Source organism: Cyanistes caeruleus, chromosome 1 (assembly GCF_971803275.1).
Source record: "Cyanistes caeruleus chromosome 1, bCyaCae1.hap1.1, whole genome shotgun sequence".
NCBI lineage: Eukaryota > Metazoa > Chordata > Aves > Passeriformes > Paridae > Cyanistes > Cyanistes caeruleus.
The window spans coordinates 51,533,099-51,554,870 of NC_141701.1; the positions used below are offsets into that span (position 1 = coordinate 51,533,099).

The 21,772-nt window shown below is 40.1% G+C and overlaps 1 protein-coding gene and 1 long non-coding RNA gene across 3 annotated transcripts in view; one reads left to right on the forward strand and one right to left on the reverse strand.

Annotated features, from left to right (window-relative positions):
* The window catches only part of LOC111924969 (uncharacterized), a 28,820-nt gene extending 24,978 nt beyond the window's left edge, over positions 1–3,842 (reverse strand). The window contains exon 1 of the long non-coding RNA XR_015287707.1: positions 3,711–3,842. This is a non-coding gene — a long non-coding RNA (uncharacterized LOC111924969). The remainder of the gene's footprint in view (positions 1–3,710) is intronic.
* Positions 3,843–4,374: 532 nt separating this feature from the next.
* Positions 4,375–21,772, forward strand: part of ANKRD12 (ankyrin repeat domain 12) — a 59,376-nt gene continuing 41,978 nt past the window's right edge. The window contains exon 1 of one of the 2 annotated variants that reach the window (XM_086892033.1): positions 4,375–4,754. The gene's annotated coding sequence lies outside the window, so the exon portion shown is untranslated. The remainder of the gene's footprint in view (positions 4,755–21,772) is intronic. The other variant, XM_086892042.1, reaches the window with a different exon arrangement.

Here is a 21,772-nt window from a genome sequence, read left to right on the forward strand (position 1 = left end):
AATGCATGCAAGTGGAAAATTCAATAAATACATACAACTCATGAGTGAAGCAGTTTGCAAACAAACATGAAAAAAAATCTTGTGTAGAAGTAGTACAGAACATAGTACACAGGAGAAAATAGTACATGGATTGAAATCTTATCTGTCATTTAAAGTTCCTGAATGCTCTTCTGAAAGGTCACTCCATGTTTGTAATAGCCTCAGGCCTTGTAGCAGGCCAGGCATCTGGCACTATGTGGCACTTGTCTAGAGACATGACATGAGGCAGACGGCATCTCACATCTTCATACAAAGACAGACTCATTTTAGTATCCCAGTCTGACTGCGCTGTTTGTTCCATTTTAACAACAAAGCTGTACTCGTAGTTCATACAGCCTTACCTTATTCTAACCCTTAAAGTATCTGTTGAATACAAGTGAGGATGTTGCATGCATTATGGAACTGTACTGTGCTACAGTTATTCATGGTTTTGTATTGTAACAGTGAAATCCCATGGGATTGCATAATTGTGTTGAAGGGAAACATAGTTTTGGACCTGCCAAGCTTGAAACTTCCAACTATACAAAAACAAAGCTCTGGAATGCCAGACTCCGCCCATTTTTAAAGCCAGACAGAATTTGTAGCCTTATCCACTTTTTCTCCCCAATTTATTCCATCTGCACATTACAATTTTGAAGTCTGTCTCATGAGGAGAACACGGACCTCAACAGTTCCCATATTTTGGAGATTGTTAGTGATGTTCCACAGACAAGCTGTCAGTCATTTTGATGCAACGTGTGAGAATCTGCCAATCACTTGACTAGAACAGGATAATTTATTTACATTATCTCTACTGCATGGCACAAATATGATACATCACACTTTAAGTATTGAAGGGCAACTGCAGGTCTGTGAAATGATTGCAGAGAAATAAAAAAATAACTATTACACACCTATCTCATCTTACCCACTTCATTAATCAATTATATGAGGCTTTATGGTCCTGGATTAAAGAGTTTGTATTAAACAGTTAGAAAAAAATCACACCCTGTGTTATTTCAGGTTTTGCTGAAATTTGAACATTTCAACATCTCAAGTAGAAATACCTATTTTGCACTGTTATATGTAGCTGTTTACTATATACAATAAATTACTTTCACAATGGTAACTTATGCAAGATTGTGATGAGAATTTACAAGGTGATCATTATGAAAGAGTTCCAGAATAGAGTAAGAAATGATATATCCAAGTTCCCTTTTCCGTTTTTGAATACCTGTAGATAATACCTTGTGCTTGCTTTTCCTAGTAGAAAACTCAGTATATTTTACAACATAGTATATATATATATATTAAATTAACATTTTATTAATTAATATTTATTGGTAACAAATATTAACAGGACATAATTTTCATTATCCTCTATAGCAGAGGGTCACTAATATTAATTCTAGGCAGTAGCACTAACCTGTCAAATAATTACACACTTGCAATTCTGCAGTTTCAATAGAGCGGTTAATATCCTGGATTGTAAGAGTACTGGGTGGTGAGTTAAACAAAAAATGAGTCAACTACAGCATCAGTCAACACATTGCTGAAACTGGTACTGCAGCACCAACATAACTGATTTTGTGTTTTTGTCTCCTTGAATGAAGGGGTAATTAAAAAACTCACATACTGTATTCTCTAGAAGTGGAAGATAAAAAAGTAAAAGAAACTGGGGAAGAAAAAAAAAAAGCTACCTTGAGAAGATTTTAAAATAGGTAGTCTTGAGAAAGGAAATGTGATTTAGGACACAGAAGCACAAGACACCGAAAGAATCCACTGGACTGCAAGAGTGGGAGGTGACAATTCTTTCCTTTGGTGAAGACAGAAGGAAGTATGGAATAATAGGATATTCTAGATACCAAATTATGTGTGTGATGCTGGATAACAGAAAGGATTTCCATGACCACCACACATTGCGAGAAAAATGTTACCTGGACCAGTGTTCTGTCATTAAATAGGAAGAAGCAGTGAAATCCCATTCCACCTGTGCAGGATGTTTGCTGGCCATATGCTGACCTGCTTGTTACCTCCTAGAGGCTAGTGTACACACTTTCACCTGTGTGGCACCCTGCAAGTTCTTACTTCAGACTTTTGTACTGCAGCCTGAAATTTTCAGTCCTTCAGATACTAGACTAGACTGAATTCAGCAATTACACAGTTCAACCAGATGCTGGACCTGTTTGTCCTAAGACTAGTAGTTCACAGGGCTGGTGACACAGGATGTTCCCCTGGGGAGGGCAAATCCAGGGAAGTCCTATGCACACCAACACCACGCAGCTACAAGAGCATCTTGCAGCTGCGCTAGATGTATAACGGAGGAGCTGCTGGAAACAAGGGCAAGAAACAAATGTAGGGGTAGCAACTAGCAGTCAACTGACTGATGCTTTTCACTAGTCCAAATAGTAGTTCTCACAAAAGGCTGAAGGAACAGTATTTTTCCCAGTTACTGATAGATATTATTATCAGATCTTAACATCTGCTGCTGCAGATACTGCTCATGAAACTCCTTCCCTGTTACCTCAGCTGCTGGTAGTGAACACCTAATACAAACCAAAATCCTGGAGCTATACACTACTCATGCACAAGGATCAAAATGTAGTATCACAGTGCAGGCCACACCTGTAGTCTGTCATGTTTTCCAGTGTGGATCCCTGTATAATCCCACAAAAAGAAAAATTATTCTGCCTTTGGAAACTGCTCTTACTCTACTTATGCTGACTTTCCATAGGCTGTCTGCTATTCAATGAGCTTGCCACTTCTAGAGATAGCCCCTGCCATCAACCAAACAGAAAAGACTGTGAAGGCAACTCCCTTTGTTACATGGTCACGCTGACAGAGCTGTTCCTGGCCACCAGACAGTACTCATTGTACACTAACAGAATCAAATGAAAGTGAAGGCAGTTGCTTTACAACACCAATGATCTGTACCAGCATTTGTATAAGAAGACTGTGAAAGCAAACGAGAGAAGTTCGTCTGATTAGTAAGCCATGGAGCATGGGAATATGAGAGATTGTTGATGCCATCCTCTATCCATTCTGGTACATCATCGCTGGGGATCAAAATATACGGCAAGTCTACGCAATAGGTGGCCTCAATCAAAGTAATCTTTTGATTGTGAAAACAAAAAATCACTTTTCTGATGAATAGGAAGTATTAAGGAATTTCTACCCAGTAACAGATTAAAGCAATCCAGTAGCAGAGTGACCACAGCAATTAAGACTATGTTAAAGGGCTCTGTTTAGCTGCTGGCAGCCCTTCAGCACCTCCCAGAAGCGATCTGAATAGCATTACTCCAGAACCCACGATTACAGCACCAGACGTGTGTTCCTTAAGTCCTGCCACATACTACTACTGTTACAAGCAGATGCAAAACCTTTCACGAGAATGACCCCTTTCTAAGGCTACAACCAGGGCTACATCGCCAGTCAATTCCGTAACCCCTTAGATGTCTTCATATGAATTCTAGCTCATTTATGCAAGCAGGGCACTCCCAAAAAAACCAGTTTGGAAACCTAGAAGTTGTCCTGTCCTGCAGCGGCAGGCGGATGCGAATTGTGTCTGAGTGGAGGGGGGCGGGGGGAATGCAGCACTGACAAGACCCCCAGGCGCGGCGGGATCGGCATCCCACAGCTTTTCGCGAAAGCGAACGGCCACCCAGGGCTTTCCAGCACCGCGCCACACGCACCTGCGTCCGGGGGCTTCTCCCAAAAATTGCGGGGCCTTTAGCCGCAGACCCCCCGCAGCCGCTAGCGCCCGGTGAAGGGATGGAAGAAGGTAAGATGGAACGGGACGGGCTGCGCCCGCCGCGCACGCGCACTACGCCGGATAGTTAAAACTCACTGCGCCATCACCGCCGGAAAAACCCCTCCCCGGGGAGGGGGCGGCAGCGGCAGGACGGGGCGAGGCAAAGCGGGGGGCGCTGGTGGCTGTAGGTCGGCTCCTGTCCCGTGGCAAAGACTGGAAAAGCTCTCGTCTGCCACCTCGCCCCGTGACCAGCTGAGGCCGCCGCCGCCGCCATTTCCAGAAGGTTCCAGCGGCCGCAGCCCAAGAGGATGCGCGGCTGCCCCAGCAAAAAAAACAAAACAAAAAAAAAAAAATCCCTTTTGCGCATGCGCAATGCTTGCGCCCTCTTTCCCCCGTCCCAGCCCCGTCCGTCTGTGGCATCATCCCGCAAGTCCGTTATTTCCCATCGCCCTGCGGGCGTACGCGCCCGTCTCCTTCGGGATGGGGATGGCACTGGGAACGGAGAAAAGAGGTGCTGCGCCCACCCCGCCCCGAGCCTTCTGTCGTTGGCAGCGGCACCGCTCGCCCGCGTCCCGTGCTCTGCGCGAGGCCCACGTGGGCGGCGCGCGGCCAATGGGAGCGCCGCTGGGAGGGGGGCGGGGGGAGCCGAGCGGCGGCGCGGGGTGTGAGGAAAGGAGGGAGGGAGAGGGAAGGAGGGAGGAAGAGAGAGACAGCAAGCGAGCGAGAGAAGGAGGGAAAGAAGGAAGGCAGGCGGGTGACAGAGAGAGAGATAGATATAGACAGGGAGAGGGAGGGAAGGAAGAAAGGAAAAAGGGCGGGCGGGGTGTTTGCAATCCCCGGCGCCCGGAGCCGCGGCTGAGCCTCAGCCCCTGGGCACTGCGGGCAGCACTCGCTGCTCTGCGCGATTCCCCGCGGCCGCGCCGTCCACAGACACAGGAGGAGCAGGAGGAGGAGGACGCGTCCCACTGCCCGCTCCCGGGAGAAGGTAAGGACTGGAGCGCACCTTCCCGGCGCGCGGCGGGGACCCCCGGCCCCACCCGGTGCCCGCGGGGTGCCGCCCCCTTGTCCCTGAGCCCAGGGAGCGCCCGCCCGGTGCCCGCCTCGGCGGTGTCACCGCTGCCGCCGTGTCCCCCCGGGCAGCGGGCACCGCGCCTCCCGCCCGGCTCCGTCCGGCCGCGCTGTCAGCCCGTCAGCGCCGCGGCGGGAGCCATGGCCGCCGCTGTCACCGCCTGGCCCGCCGAGCCTGGCCCCTGCCCCGCCGCCCGGCGTGAGGGGCCCGCCGCCTACGGGAGGTTCCCGCGCGAGTCAGGGCCGGGAATGTGCGGAGAAGGTAGGGAGGCGGCACGGGCGAGCGGGGCGCGGGTGCCGAGCGCGGCATGGCAGTGTACACACACATAGCACACATAACACACAGACACACACGCACATAACACACACGCCCCGCCTCCGTGTCGGGAATTTCGGCTGCTCCCTGCAGCCTCGGGAGTTGCTCCGCCGGTGCCGGCCCCGCCGAGGCTGGCTGGCTGCTCGGCAGGATAACGCGTTCCCTGCCTTCCCTACCAGAGACAGCCAGCCGCCGATGTGGATGGAGCGCGGCAACTCGCGCTGCACAGGTGACAGCAGGCAACAAAGGAAGGGCAAGGAATGAGAGAATGCCAGGCTCAGTTGCTCAGTTCTTCATTCTAGTTCCTATCAGACTCTCGAGGTACCATTGATAATATTCAGTCTTGTTTGGTTGGGTTTTATGTTTTGGTGGAGGATTTTTTGTGGGGTTGTTTGTTGGGGTTTTTTTGGTCTTTTTTTTCCCGTAACGACTGTGTGTATGCAATAAGAAATTAAAGGATTTTTTTAAAAATTTTTTTTCTTTTACTTTAAACTCCCAAATGAAATAAATATTTTGTAGAAGCACAGAATCAGTTAGGTTGTAAAAGACCTCTGAGGTCACTGAGTTCCAACCTGTGACCAAATACTGTCATGTCAAGTAGACCACAGCACCAAGTCCTGTCTTTCCTTAAACGCCCCCAGGGACATTGATTCCACCATCTCCCTGAGCAGTATATTCCAATATCAGTATTATTATTTAATATTGGTACTATTAGCTAGAGCTCCTGCGGAAGTTGCCTGGACAAAGTCACTGTGTTCCATGCCTTTCTTCTGTGGCCCATGTGATATGGAAGAAAGGGAATCTTATGCTGCTGAATTTCAAGGTAACTCATGGGATAAAACAAATCTTCAATGGAGAAAAGTGAGTGAGTGGGGATGTTTATAGGAACAAAAAGCTATTGGACAGAGGTGGAGCTGTCCAAATGTATTTACGTTCCAGGAAAAAATTGTCTAATCTTGGAATGCTAGGGAAGGGTGAGATCATTATGTCTATAAGAAATCATTAACTATTATTAAAATAATTCATGTTTATTGACGAGCCATGATTTGGAGGTTGGGGGCACTTCCTTCTCTCTAATTTTGAAACAGCAAGGCTGTTGGTGTTTCTCAATAAACAAAGTTGATGGTAGCTTGGTTGTCCTCAAGTCTTGGTTCCTGTAGGTAGGGACATGGTGAGCTGCTGTGCAGGTGCTGTGTAGCTGCAAGGAACCTGTGCTTTCTTCTTCTGCTGTAATCCTTTGCTATAGTTCACTGGGTAAAAGTCCCCAGAGCAACAGATCTTCAGCATTATCTGACATGTCAAGGTATTTCAGCTGTTCTTATTATTTGGGGTTTGTGCAGTGTTGGGTGTCTTTTGCTTTTCTTCATTCTTTGAGATGGAAATTCAGACTCCCTGCTGACCTTGTGACTTGATCAGCTGGAGACCTTAATGACACCCTCTATGAATTTAGTAGGTTTCTGTGCAAGCTTGAGAAATGGTCTGTTCAAATAAAAATGTAGGGTTTGACGTACACAGAATATTTCTGTGGGAAGGTAATGGTGAACCCATTGTCTGTCTGTATCTTTTTACACTCCACCTCCCCCTTAATAGTTTTACTTCTCTGTATATGTTGTGCAAGCTAAAATGTCAAGGAGTACCAATATTTTTCTTGGCACCCAGAGGACCATGATGGCTTTCTTGTGGCAATGTCAGTTTTTCAGTGTTTGGTGTGTGAGTCCCTTTTCCTATTTCCTGGCTTTTCTGTAGTAATCACTGAGTGTGGGCAGTTGATCAGAGAGCCTTTGGCTCTTTCACAAAAATTACAGCTCAATCTTTCAAATATAAATATTTCTGTCTTTCTATTGCCATCTCTTTGTGTGTTCTTCTCCCACACAGAGGATTATTCAAAACTGTTTGTGAACTCAGAATACTACAGACATTAAAGCTTAGGACAGATGTTGTGTAAGAAAGCAAGCCCCACGCCACAAACTGAAGTCTGTGTGCAGTTTCTTCCAGCAGACTTGCACAATAGGTGACTTCTTAGAGGAGAGGGCCTTTTAATAAGCAGGCTAAATGAGGGCTTGTGTGAAGTTTCTGTTTGCTTGGCATTAGTTAGAGGAGGTACTGCTATGTTCCCACTTTACTGTAGGATTAAAAGCATACACTGAGAGTTGAATATCTATGTTTATACATCAGTGGTCAGCAGTCATTCTCAAAAAAGTTTCTTTGCACTCTTAGATGTCTGTAAATTGCTAGAAACTCTATAAGCTGTTGCAGCTTTAATTTAACTAGGTAGAAGGTCCTGGATATCCTTTTTAATGGAAGTATAGGCACCTAGATAGGACTGAGCTAGAATTTCTTCCTCAGTATTCAGAATTTCTTCCTCAGTATTGAGCAGGAAAACAAATTGTATTTGTTGAACTGATTTACCATGTTTAGACAATCTAAAGTTGATGAAATTGCCTGAAAGACTAGTGCAGTTGGCCCTCCTTAAAACTGGAAAAAACTATTGATCACAAAATATGTAATGATTAACCTGCTACCGCACTGTTATTATACACACTCAGAACAACCTACTTTTGACATTTTTTAGATCTTATCTTACAAATTAATGGACTGGGCATGACTGTTTGGTGTTTCTTCTTTTCTGTGTTCTGTTGCAGATGGAGTATTATAAATGTTGATTGGTCATTTAGTCTTCAAATCAAACTAATTTTTAACTACATCATTAGACTCTAGTGACAGATGGTATGAAATAAATATTAGCACAAACTCTGTCTTTCATTTTGTGTTATTACACTGAATGATTTTATTAACAGAATAACAGAAGTCAGAGCTCTGGTAACATCTTTAGGTTTTTTTCTTGTCAGTTCATTTTTATTCCAGGACCTAGAAATGTCTTAAAAGTTCTTCTGTAAGCTTATGGAGGCAGTTGAGGACATTTATTGCCACCTTGCTTAAAGACTAAATATTCATGTAGAAACATGAAGCCCTTGAAAGTATGACTTTGCCTTAGTTTATTTTAGATTATTTCCCTGGATCTGAGAAAGCATCCTTATGTCTGCTGCAACTGCATTTATCTTTCATAAGCAACAAATGAATAAATGCTCCTCAGTTTCATGGCTTCTATACAGAGTGTTCCAGGTAGTGATAATGTCACAAGAGGATTGATTTCACACTGGTTTATGTTAAGAAACTCCATTAGCAACATTAGAGACAGAATTAGGGGCTATATTAGAGGCAAAAACTAAAAATGCACTCTGAGGAGGAAAACTTTATATATTTTCTTTTCTGGTTCTGTCATCTGCTTTCTACCCATGAGTAGCTTGCTGGAAATAAAGAGTATTGCAACAACTCTTTTCTTGCCTTATGTCTTAAATGCATGAGGCTGGAAAGCATCAGAGGCAGAAAACACTTCTTCTCTCTGGGCTTCAGAATGTATTCAGTGCAACAGACCCCAAATAACTCTTAACACATTTCCAAGTGTTCTGTGCTAGATCTTAAAAAGTTCCATTGTTTGATGACAGCAGAAATGAGCTTGTGCGTAAAGACATTTCCTATGGTTTCCCTTCTCTTTCCAAGCCTTTTGCATTAGTCCCACTTAAGGGGTGTCTAGCTATCAAACCTTTGAATCTCTCTTGGCCAGGTAACTTTCTTAGCTGACTTGTGGAAATGTCTTCCCTTCTTTATTTCCTTCAATATTGTGTGCAACAAACAACTAACTGAGAGAAACCAATTTTCTGTGGTGCTCTGTACTCTTCAGTAACCTACTCATCTGGGCTCTTACCGCTAGTTTAATAATGGAAGGAAAATGGGCCTTTCATTTAGTGTTAATTCTCTTTTATGTGTGGGTAGTACTAATCCATTCATTTTTTAACTTCAAGGAGAAACAGGTGTCTTGACACCCATTTTACCTTTTTTAAGTAAATTAAAAAATCATGGTATTTGAAAATAACTGGTTCTTTGCTTTCCTTCAGTTCTCCAGATGACACAGTAAAACTTAGATGAAAGTTAACTGCAGTACTCACTGTAGTTTTACAGCCCTAAATAGTTATACTTGTCTGCAAACAGCATTCTGCTTGTTCTCTGTTTCCACTCCATCTGTTCCCTTGCTATATCTTTTCCCCCAAAGAAAGATTATTTCTGTAAAGGAGCTGACAGATGATTTTGTTGTTATTTTTGTGAGATTTGCTGGTGGCCAAGAGGTGGCAATAAAGCCTGTTGAATATGTTGCATGTCTTCATGATTTAACCAGGACAAAAACCTCTGTTATCTAGTTGGGAATTCATGACTAAGCCAAGACTGCTTTCTGTCCTGCATCTACTGCTTTAGATTCTTCTTATGAATGGTATCACTCCAGCTACGTGCTTTACCTGTCCTGAATCCTGCTAATAGCTGAAGGACTGTGAGTAGGTGTTGGCAGTTCATCTCTTTCTAGCCTGTGAAGTGCCTCTGTGTGTGTTTGAAGTGATGTTCTTTCTAGCAGTGCTGCAGATAAGTTGTGGGTTTTCTTGGTTTGGGATTGACAAATTATCATTAGTTTATGAAGATTTAAATAGAAATTACTGAGGTTCTAGTAAGAATGTATGGCATAGTTATGAAATCTCTTGTCTTGGAGATCTGTAGGTTTCCAGAGAGAAAGTAGATTCTGGTGGAAGGAGTTGAAAATTGTTTAGCAGTAGTTTTGTTTATCTTATGTTTATCAAGGTACTGATAAAAAGGCTTGTAAGTTTCATTCTGGGACATTAGGCATATGCAGTAGTCTTCCTTAATTGAAAAATGTTTATTTGGATACATCTTTAAGTAATAACCAGTAGATAAAACCTGACGTTTACATCTCCACTTTTCCATGTTGTTTAAAGAGTGTATCATATTAAGCTAAACTATGCAGGTGTTTCCTTTAAACCCATAGTTCATCCTAAAAAAGACTCAAGAGGAAGCACCTGTGAACATTGAAGTTTATAGACTTGTAGATTAAAATGGAGGACTAATAGATTTTGCAATAAGTGTCTTTGGCTCCTAAGAGCCAGAGTTCTTGGGCTAGCATATTAGTTTACTTCCCTGGAATGGAACTCCTCTTTGTAGAGTCAAAAATCTCCTTTATCATGAGTGTCTGTTGAGAATAAAGGGCGATGCCCTTCAGGCACTCTGAAAACTTATCTGTGTCTTATTATAAAATGAAGTGAGGTTATTTTTATGTATAAATGTTTGACACCTAGGTCTTTCCCTCAGTAGGAATATGATGTTTGCATTTTACACAGTTGTCCTGATATGGTTGGAGTATCATACAAGATACACTGGTTCTTCTGGCCACATATGCAAGGACTTGTTAGAATAAATACTGTCCTGACTACATAGCATAAGTCTGTGGAGAATGTAGAAGACACAAACCTTGTCCTATGCTGAACATGTCAGTGGGAGGAGAAAACAGCCCGTAGCCATCCTGTTGCTGAGGTAAAGAACATCTGCATTTCTGATTCATAGGACAGAATCGCGGACCAGCTGAGGTCAGAAGGCTCCTCTGACTCACACCATCTGACCCCATCATCTAGTCTCTCTCACGTTCCCTGCAGGCTCAGCTAGAGAAGTGTGCTTATGGCCATCACCAGTCAGTTGAACCTGGAATTTGGCCCAATAGTGCAAAATACAAGTAAAATATCATGTTCTAATTTTAGTTAGTGTGTTGAGATTCCTTGCTGAACTTACTGTTGAAGGCTTGATAAATTATAAAACTGTCAAACTTTTTTCTCATTCAAATATATAATAGAACTGTATTTTTCAGCTGTTGCGGTTAATGTATTTTTCCTGACCAATTTAATTTTTAACAGTCAAAGGATGCATTCTTCTTGTACTGCCTGTGTGTGGTAGTCTTGTAAAGCTGTGGTTCATTCTACCAAGTTCTGCTATACAGATTCTTAATAAAGTAATTTTTTAAAAAATATTTAAATTACTAATTAGATGGTTGCATAAGTAAGACTTCTTTGCACTTTATTTCGCCTGTTAAAAATGCAGTTTCGGATATTTCTTTTTAAAGAAAGACAAATCCATCTATGTCTTCTGTTACTTGTGCTGTAACTTAATGGAAAAAGTCTCTTCCGGTGCTTGATTCTGAGTAAGCTTGTGAGTGAGAAACTGAAAGTGAAACAGTCGTATTTTCTGTTGCCGAAGGAGGAATACAAAAAGTAGCTGAAGTATAATTAACAATAAGAGAATTTATTCAGAAATTATTACTTGAATATGGAGACAATCTGCAAAGGAACTTAGTCATTTTTTTAATCCTTTGGAACTCTTTAAAGAAGAAAAACAATTATTTATTCAAGCTGTTCTGTTTGTAGTTCTTTCAGTTTGTTTCTTTCCAGTGATTCCTTGCAGAGCAGCCAGCCTGTGTAAGAACAGTAATGCTAGTATCCTCCATGGAAAGACAAAGTGTTAATCTGAGAATAGAGAAATGCACTTGAGAACAATACAATACTGACAAGTGTCCTTCAGATTCATCTTGAATTCTGGCACCGGTTCAATTCCTTACTGGCCCACATGAAGGATTGCTGTAGAAATAGTATAAGTGCTTCAGAAGGAATGATGCCCCTTGTCACTATGTGGGAGCCACTCCAGCCTCACAGAAATGAGGGTTGCTGTCTGACTTTTGACAGGAAGATTTGTCACCATTCTTGGAGAGGCAGTGCTTTTTTTTTTGTTTTGTTTTGTTTTGTTTCTGTTTGTTGATAATGCTAGGAGATAACTGATAACTGGAGGTAACCCATTCCTAAACGTTCATTTCTTATATCTTATCCTTCACATTTTGAGGTAGGGAATGTGTATCTCTATACATAAAGAGAAGCTTCAACACAAGTCTCTAAGAATCAGGAAAGAGTTTCTGCTTTTAAATAATTCCTAACCATTCTTTAATGAAAATATCATCTGGTTTATGTTACACAAGTTCCACAAACTTCCAGATTTTGTACTTTGAACTGTTCAATTTAAAATCAGTTTTTTCATAAAATGTAAATGCTTTCAATGCAGCACTTTCCTTGGTTATTGAGAGGAAATTATATGATTTAATAGATAGTGGTAATAGAATGGTCTGCCTTTCTTTGCAAGATAATACTGGCTTATTGATAAAGATTATTTTAATTTGTGTGGAATCTGGGATGCCACTGTGATATCAAACGTCCTACTGTTTTATGCTTTTCTAGAAAAAGTTGCCCTTTTCCAAGCCTGTTGTGAAAGTTATTAATTACTTAAGACTATGGTTTTGCAACTTGATTTGTAATGTATGTATCCAGTCTAGACACTTCACTAAGCAAGCCCACAGCCCTTCAAAAACTTCTCTGAAATAATGGAGAATTCCATAATCTTAAATTGGTAGATCTGCTGTTCTGAAAATTTGTCCTTTTTCAAATCTGTACTATTTCTGTATAAATCAGAGACTACTTATTGTGAAGAGTTAATTGGCCCCGTGTGTTCCTTTTGCTAAACAATTAATATTTAGGATTTCAGACTTGTGAAACTATTTCTGTTCAAAAATTTAAAAAAGAAAACATAGTATTTGATCTTACTTTCTTGTTCCTTCAGATACCTTCTCATCCAGTGCTTTCCTATTTCAACTGTCTGTTTATATCAAATATTTTTTAGGGATCCCTGTTGCAAAGCACCATCTTCCCCACTCACCTCTTTTCGGGGTTGTGCCATCCTGTCTGTTCAGGCTGTGTTTGGCAACATTGTTTTTTCACCCTAAATAACATTATGTAAACAGATTAATTCCTAAGTCCTTTTTTTTTTTTTTAAAAAAAAAAAAAAAAAAAAAAGTAAGGAAGAAGTTTCACATCCTAGAATGGAGCTGTACAAGAGTCATCTAGGAAGAGAATTCATCTGCTCACTGCTTCTTTTGCTTTCTACCTTGTCTCATCACCTTACAAGGCTTTGCTGGCAGCTTCATGGTGTCTTTTGAATGGGTCTTGATGCAGATGGGTTCACGCAGGTTTAGAGTCCATGAGTCTAAATAATCTTTCAAGAGTGTTCTGTCCTTTGAAAATTACCTTTTGGATACTTGGTCTTCAATACTCAGTAAACTGCTGTGAGATGTTAAAGCCTACCACACTTGTTTTTGTTTGGGGTTTTTTTAGTTCTTTCTTGTTCAGTTATCCATGTGGAAGAACTTCAAAGGTCATTTATAGATACCTGGAATCCTTCTTCTTTTCCTCTGTCATGCTCTGCTAGTAATTTTTAGGTCTTACATGCCAAACAATATTCAATTGTTTGACATAGCACCTGCAGGGATATTTTGACAAAATGTTCATTTTTATGCATTTTTTGCAGTGCCTTGGAAAGACATAAACAGTAATTAATTCCATATGAGTTTAGAAGTGTGATACCAACAAACTGCTTTGATTTTTTTCTTTTTTTTTTTTTTTTTGTAATCTTGATGTGTGGAGTGACATTTGCAGTGGGAGGATCTCAGAATCTGTTGAACACTGGAAACTTCAGAGAAAGTAGAGGAAGGAAATGGGAGGAGTGTGTTGTAAAAGAAGTGAAACAAGTGTTTCTTGTCTGTATTTGCATGACTTCTTGCTGTTTTCTACAGTGTGGCTAACCTTTGCCTTCTGCTGTGCCAGAAATGCTGTCTGCTCTGTATTAGAGCAGCACTGCTCATTTGCCCTGCTGCATTGCACACAGCAGAATTGCATCATGAGTTGTTGGGTTTTTGGTTGATACTCCACTTGAAATTATAAACTGTATGAATCTCTGGGGTTATTATCTGCATTTGTGCAGTCTAGGTTACTGCTCTGAGAGCCCTGTGGCAGAAGCTGGAATAAGTTCTCTAATTTAGGAGAAGGTTACAGGAAGAGAGAGTCTCATGTTGAAGTAAGTTGAACACTGACCCTGAAAATTACCTGCTTTCAATTTGTTTTGGAATTCGTGTGAGCTATGGGCTTATTATGAGTGCATGCGAAGTGTTTTCCTCATATGGGGATATTTGCTTTGAGACCTTTTTCCTTCTGCAATGGTAGGAAAGAGTGGTTGCTTGCAGAAGTTGAAAATTAAGTCACTAGCTATGGTCAAACCAAGTATTAACTACTATCTAATGCAAAATAATCTGAAAAATAAAGTCTTTGATGTTACAAGTGTGGCAAATTGGTCAAACTCCTCACTTCATTTTTTTCTTCCCTTCATTATTTCTGTTAACCTAATTTGCCATCTGTAAAATGAAGGAAATAATGCATTTTCATCTTCTGCCAATATTGTAAAAATGAATTAATATTTGTGAAAGGAGATGGAGCACTCCTCGTTTTGATTTATGAATAGTAATTTCTTTGGAGTTATTGGGGTAGGTGCTACTTTTTATTTAGGATGTTTGGGTTTTTTAAAAAAAGGTGTGGTAGAAATTTCTTCCCTTTAAGAAGGTAGAAATCAAGGCAAGCTGAAATAGCAGGAATCATGTTAAGAGTGAGAAATAGATTATCTTTCTCTAGGAGCAGGTAAAGCCACTTGCTGCATCTGTTTGTGGTCGTTGGTTCCTCAGAACTTCACCAGGTTGTCAGCATGTTGGTTTCATTCTGACAGGTAGATTTTGGAATTTTAGTTCAGAATTTGTGAGGCAGAAAATGTCCAACTTACTCCAGTAAAAGTTTGTCCTTACTTGGTTGACATTTAATATAATGAGTTGCAAGAAAACCTTTGGGTAGATGCGCAGGGGTATTTCTGAAAACAAGCTGTGCCATGAAAGAGGAGTCGGCTCTTGCTCAGATAACAGCTGTTACTGCAGCATGATCTCTCTAATGAACCATATGTATGAACCCACAATACCTTTAAACTTCCAATCACTCCATGTGACACATCTCAAAGACATACTGGAGTGTGGTGTTTTCAATCAGTGAATAGGATTTTGTAAATTAAATCTTGGGCCAAAGTTTTTTCTTCTTCCACAGTGTGCTGCTTGTGAAGTGCTGCTGCATGATTTATAGGTGCCTACAGTTAGGAAGTTTTGTACTTTCCAGATTTCTTTTGCTGTGTTTTCCTGCTCAAGTTAAAAACTCAACCTGGTCTGTGTGAAGTTCAACTAAAGCTGAAAACGTCTGACGGACAAGATAACTGAGAGACTTAAATGTACCTCTAAATGTCTCCTCACCTCAACTATTCTTTAATTCTATATACAGTGAAGTTTTGTATTCTCTGATAAACTTGTGTTTAGTTAAAATAAAAGAGGAGAAAAATCTTACTGAAGGTTAATTAGAAAGCTATAGATTTAGTCATGTTCTTTAATAGAGAATATTTGTTATAAAGAAGTTGACAAGTCTAGGTGCTACTCCTACCTCAGAAATGAATTGAAGGGTGTTGTGAAATCTGTGGAACTTGGCATTTGAAACCAAGCACAGGTAAACTCAGGCTCTTAAAACATAGATTGTTGGTAGGAGCCCTAGGTCCTATATAGGCAAGTGCAACAAAACTGCAGCAAAGGTTTTGTTTGTTTTCTGCATAGGAAAGAGTTGTATGTCTTCTCATTTTTTTTCTCTTCCTAGTAGAAATTCCTAGACTATGAGATACATTCCCTATTTTGGTAGGAAGTAATGGTGAGTTCCAGCTAAAGTATTGGAAAATCTTTATTGCTGTCTGAATGTTGGCTGATTTTTAGGAACTTCTTCCTATCCCTGTATAGTCTGGCCTGCAATGAGTTGGTACTTCAGAGTATATTAAAAACTCTTCTGGAGATTATGAGTGGTCACTGCCTGTGCCTGTTTCACAGTTATATTCTATTTCATAAAGGATACCTTTATAAAGTGGAGTTCAGATAAGTGGTTTATTTTGCTTATTGCAGAAAGATTCATACAATTCTTAGGTTTGGATCTTGGCATCTGAACATTTCAAATTAAAATGTAGGAATACTCTCTGATAGGACAATGAGTCTGTTCTGTCTATTAGCTAGTATCTGAGGAGTCTCCAAGATATAATATATATATGTATAAATATATGTCCAATTTATTTTGCATATTTCACATATTCATTTTCATTTCACATATTTATATTTATTACACAATTTCACATATTTCTGAAATGTATGCTTATTAATCTGATGATTTGTTTTCTTCAATTTTTTTGATATATCCGCTAAAATCTGGTAGGGAAAACTGCTGTAGGGGAGAGGTAAGGCACTGTTTCTGAGATTGCACAATAGGTATAGCAAAGGAGTAAACTAATCCCAGCATTGTGTGTTCTAGCCACGAAGTTGTCTGAAGTATTGTGCAAATCTTAAAGAAAGATTGTAATAAAAAATAATTTCTCGCTTCTGAACCAAGAATGTTTTGTCATATTTTTATCGTCAAATGCTGTAAAATCTGCCAAACCTGTGACTCATGTCCGTGCTGGGTACTGCATTTGCACTTAATACAGCAACAGACTGTTGCCTTAGGCACATTACTTTGAGACTGTGTTGGGGCTTAGTTCTTTCATCATAACCCTGACACTGGAATGTGCATGCCCTGAACCGTCACAATGGTGTGAAAAGACCTTGTGAATATTTTCCAAATAAAAATGTTCTTGTCACCTTTCATCTGCAAAAGCCACTGCATGTATCATTCAGACAGTGTTCTCTCTAACATACTAAATTGCTGTGCTACCTAAAGCCAGTAGTGGTTAGTAATTTATTTGCTGGTTACTGCCAGAGAGCTGAATTGTGAGTACAATGAGACACCATGGAGTGCAGGGTAAAAAGAGCCTGGTAAATTGTTCTGTTTGTTGTATCTGAAAGTATTATAGTGTGTACCACATACAGGAAGTGGTGATGGTAAAAATACAATCTCAAATAATACAGTGTACACAAATAGCCTTTTATTTAATCTTTTCTTATACAGAATGTGTTTTCCTTTGAGCTTGTAAAGAATAATATGGTTCTAGCCTGCAGCAGGAGGCAGGCTTGCCAGTAGGAATGTACTGTAGTATATATTTAGTCCATTATAACTGCATATATCTAATGTATTATCAACTTCTTAGAAAAAAATATTTTCTATTGTCTGGATTTTGTACCTACTCAAATCTGACTTTAGCACCCAGGCAGTTAAAATATTTGCTAATCCTACTTAGCAGTAATACATGCTGGACTCTACAGCAGCACCCTCAGTTGCTAAATGTTTGAGAGGAAGTCTTTTGGGGGATCCATGTAGCACTGTTTTCATAGGACTTGAACAGGAAACCTAAAACTATTTCTGCTCAAATAAGGCCTTTAATGACCTTCTCAGTGTCTTCATTGTAAAGATCACGTAAACTGCTCTGAATGATTACAGAATAGCTGTGTTGATACAGTTTTCTGCAAGGAAGACCTTGGTCCAAATATTTTTCTGGCTGCAGTCACTGAAATTTGGCCATTCAGAACAGTATTTTGTGTAATGTTCTGATGAGATTTTTAAGTGCTTGCTCTCAGCAGTGTCCCATCCTTTACCATCACTTTGACATTTTCATGAGACATCAGCAATGTTTGAGACTTCATTTCTGCAAGTATGTCTGTCCAAGGAGGTAGTAGGAAATGGACCACAGGGATGGTCATTCTCTATTTAAACAAAAGGAATATGGAAGACTCATGCTTTTTTATAAGATGTAGGAATGGCAAGACTAAAGGCTTCTGATTTGTGTTCTGTAACACAGAAAAAAGGTGTTCTGGGGAAAAAATATTTGTGTGCTGATCATGGAGTTCCCTGTGCTTTCCTCCCGGAGAAAATCCCTTCTTAGCATTGTCCTTTCAAGTCTCTTTCTCTGCTGCCTCATTGTCACAGTCACATTCTGTTGTTTGGCTAATCTGAAGCTTTAGACCTATTTCTGTGTGGGAGATAAAATACATACAGATGTTCTTTTTGTAGACATGGTGTTTAAATTGCAACCCAGAAAAGCCTGCCCCTGTGCTACTGGGCTTCACTGCCTTCCTACTGTATGTTGTAACCTGAATGGCCTCTTTCCTCACAGTACCAAATTGCTGTTCTTGTGCCTCTTAGCACATCTAACTGAAATATCTTGAATCATCTCTTGTTCTGTCTCAAGCCCTTTTTTCTTACTGGACTCTAGAGGTGAAAAGGTAGATGCTGATCTGATAGTATCTTCATTTACCAGGAGCCATTTCATTGTGTAGCAGTTGGCTCTGGTTGAGTAACTGTGTGTAGAAGCACTGAGTTCCATAAGAAGAAAATAATTGGCAGTGCTGTTACATCTCCCGTCACACGTTTCATTTAGCATTAATAATTAGTTAACCTCTCTTTTGCAAAGAAATCACTTCTCTGAGCTGTTTGCTGAAGGGTGCTTTTGTTGTGAAATAAAATACTGAAGTCATTTGCACTTTCCTGATAAGAAGAAAAAAGAACACAGAGTGTTAAACTTAGTTAAATGAACATCTTTTTGCTAAACTCTGTTTCTTACAGGATTTAAAAATATCAGTTTTCTGTAGCTTTTTGGTCCTTTGTACTATACCCATTCCCTTTCTCCCAGTGTGTTAACCTCATCTGTCTTTGACACACTCCCACCAGAATGCAGATAACATTTGGTATGGCTAGGCGTGAGCTACCTACATACTTCTTAATTAGCCAGTGTGTACATACGGGTTGGCCAGCTGGCTTTCTCTGAACAGAATATGTAATGCTGGCTTTTGCCTGCCTTTCCCTCAGTTCAGCTGTTCGTAGACTTCTCTCTTGTACTCATCCACTAACTTTTTTTTTTTTACTTTTTTTTTTTTTTTCCTTTGGTAGACTCTTAATAGCTTTGAGATCTAGATCATACCACTCATTTCAAAATAAACTTGGAAGATACAATTTTCTAGAGCTGGGAAGGGGGAGATTGCTAAGACAAAATCAGGTCAGTCTTAGTTTAAATCAGTGACTACCCCCTCTCCTCACGGTAGTTTAGTTTGCTATATGTAGTGTTTTCAGAGCTTGATTCCTCCTGGTTTAAGCTGAGAGATGTGTTTAGGAATTTGTTGAATGTGCTCCAACCTTTAATGTGCATTTAGTACATGGAGCTGCACTAGAAGTAGTCCAGAGCAAATCTGCTAAATGTGACTACTGTAAATTTGGGATTTTTGTTACCAGCTGTTCCACTCTACAGATCCGCTCTTGATAATTCTTTATTTCCTGCTAATTTAGATGTAGCCATAGTTGTCACTTTTAGTAGTTTAATTTTAACAGTAGTTTAATTAAAACATTTTTAAGCATTCCTGTCAACTATTTGTAGCAGAAATTTGGTATAGTTGATTCACTGTTTCCTAGTCTGGATTAAATCCTTATTGAAAGAGAGGGATTTTTTTTGTTGTTCTTGTTTTTGTTTTTCTTCCCTGCTGATGAAGTAAGCTATGGGAAATACAGGAAAGCAGAGGTAGTTGAGAAGATTGCCTTACTCTATATCCCTACTTTTCAAATGCAAAGGCTTTCTGGAGCAGTAGGGTAGATGCAGTGTCTTGGGAATTAACTCATTAATTAACTGGTATTCTCATAGAAGAATAATCAAAGCCCCCTTGCTTTGATGTAGTACTAGTGGTCAGCTAACCCTGAAGATCTTCAAGGGCTACCAAAGAAAACCTTCCCAAAGCATCTTGTAATATTTTGCTGTAGGTGTTTCAGGGAAGACACTCTCGACCAGAAAGAAAACAAGTAGTTCAGTGAGCACCAGAACTAATAATGCTTAATGTCTTAGTAATTTGTGTCTTGTGGTGGACTGACTTTGGTAATGTGCAGGTCTCAACAGAAACTTCTCCCCCATAACTAAGAGAAAAAAGGAAAGTGGTTTACAAAGGCCATCTCACGTGTAGTTTTCTTACAGGCACTATGTCATGAAGCTCATATTGAAGCCTTTTCATGCAAAAAATGGTGATGGATTATTATTGTTATTCTTATTATCCACTTTTTTATATGGCTACTTTTTTTCATGAAATTTGTGAGTGCTTCATATGTATTTGAAAATTTCTTCTGCTGTCAGATATAAAGAAAATCTTTCTACAGACTTGGAGGTCATTAGTGGATCATGCATATTCATCTAACACAAACACATGGGCCTTAGTTTCTCAGAAGACCAGACTGAAAGATGTAAAGGAATGAGTGACAGTGGTGGTAGCACTGTTGTAGTACTACATGAATCCCATGGAATTTACATAGGTAAAGACTTTTTCATCAGTGCTAGATCTAAGCTTCTACAAATAAATACGCTAACTTGTTGGCATTAGAGATTTATTTTATTGCTAATTTTCTGTAGCTAATTGTATCTGAAAGTCTGGTGGTTGGTGGGATTTTTTTGGGATTGTTTCTTATGTCCAGGGTTTTTTGTATGAAGTAATCCTAGCATTTTATGTCACTTCCAGTAGATCTGTCTAAGTGCTTACCTTTTGTTACTTCAAGGTGAAAATAGAATTTTTAGTTGCTTAGTTGAAAAATGACTGACAGAAGAGTTCAAAAGTATTTCCAGTAGTATGACTCATGATTGGTAATGAATGTACAGGAAAGATGTCCAAATATAAAATAAGAATATCTGATTTTATTACACAGAGAGGAATTTATTTTAGTAGGAAGCAGATATTGAAAAGCTTGAAAACAGTTTGTTTGAGAGAAAGCATAACTGTGCCTGCGTGTCAGATGAAAAGTTAGGACACTGCTTGTTGTGGCAGAAGAGAATAATTTGAATGTAAAGAGTGCAACTTTTAATTTAGGGTTCTGGTGATTTAAAATGTGCCATCAAGATTGCCTATAAACCAGTAATTGCATTAAATAATGGTTCTGAGGAAAACCCAAAGCAGACACATCTAGGTTTCCATGGAAGACCCTGTTAATGTTCTACATTTTCGCTATGAATGCAAATATTTGTGTTTAGAACTTGAGTTGAAATGGCATTGAACTCCAGACAAATGGAAATAAAAGTTAAAATGTCAGTAAAATTACTTCCTCAGCAAAAACTTTTTTTGTTATATACAGTATGTAACCACCAGTTGAATAGTTGGCCTAATTTCTGGGCTATCATAATGATATTTTAGGAATTACAATTTTTTTTTTATGTCTGTTTTAAATTTTGCACAGCGATTGTGCAACAGCAATCTGGTACTTGAAACGCTTTATGGAAATAGTGCCACTTGTTAGTCTTACAGTGTGGTGGTTCTGCTTTGATAATCCAATATGTGACGCTCAGTTTTAGTGACCTTCCCAAGCAGTTTTTTTCCCCAAAACATATTTGGCTTGGGTCAAGAATTTCGTGAATTCACATTTACTTTTCATCACGGAATCACAGACTGGATCAGGTTGGAAGGGACCACAGTGACGCATCTGCTCCAGCCTCCCTGCTTAAGCAGGGCCATCCCAGAGCACACAGCACAGGACTGTGTCCAGAGGGTTTTTGAATTCCTCCAGTGAGGGAGACTCTGCAGCCTCTCTGGGTGATCTATCCCAGTGCTTGGTCACATGCACAGTAAAGTTCTTCTCGTGTTCAGGTGGAGCTTCTTGCACATCTGCTTCTGCCTTTTGATCATTTGGTAAAGAAAATTGAAACATCCTATGCTTTCTGCTTTCATTTACTTCTATTTGTATATTAAGCTAACTGTTAAAAGGTATTATTAAAAATACCTTTAATTGAAATTTATTTTGCGAGTGTTTTCATAATCTTCTTGCCCCTGTACAGTACTTGAGGCTAGG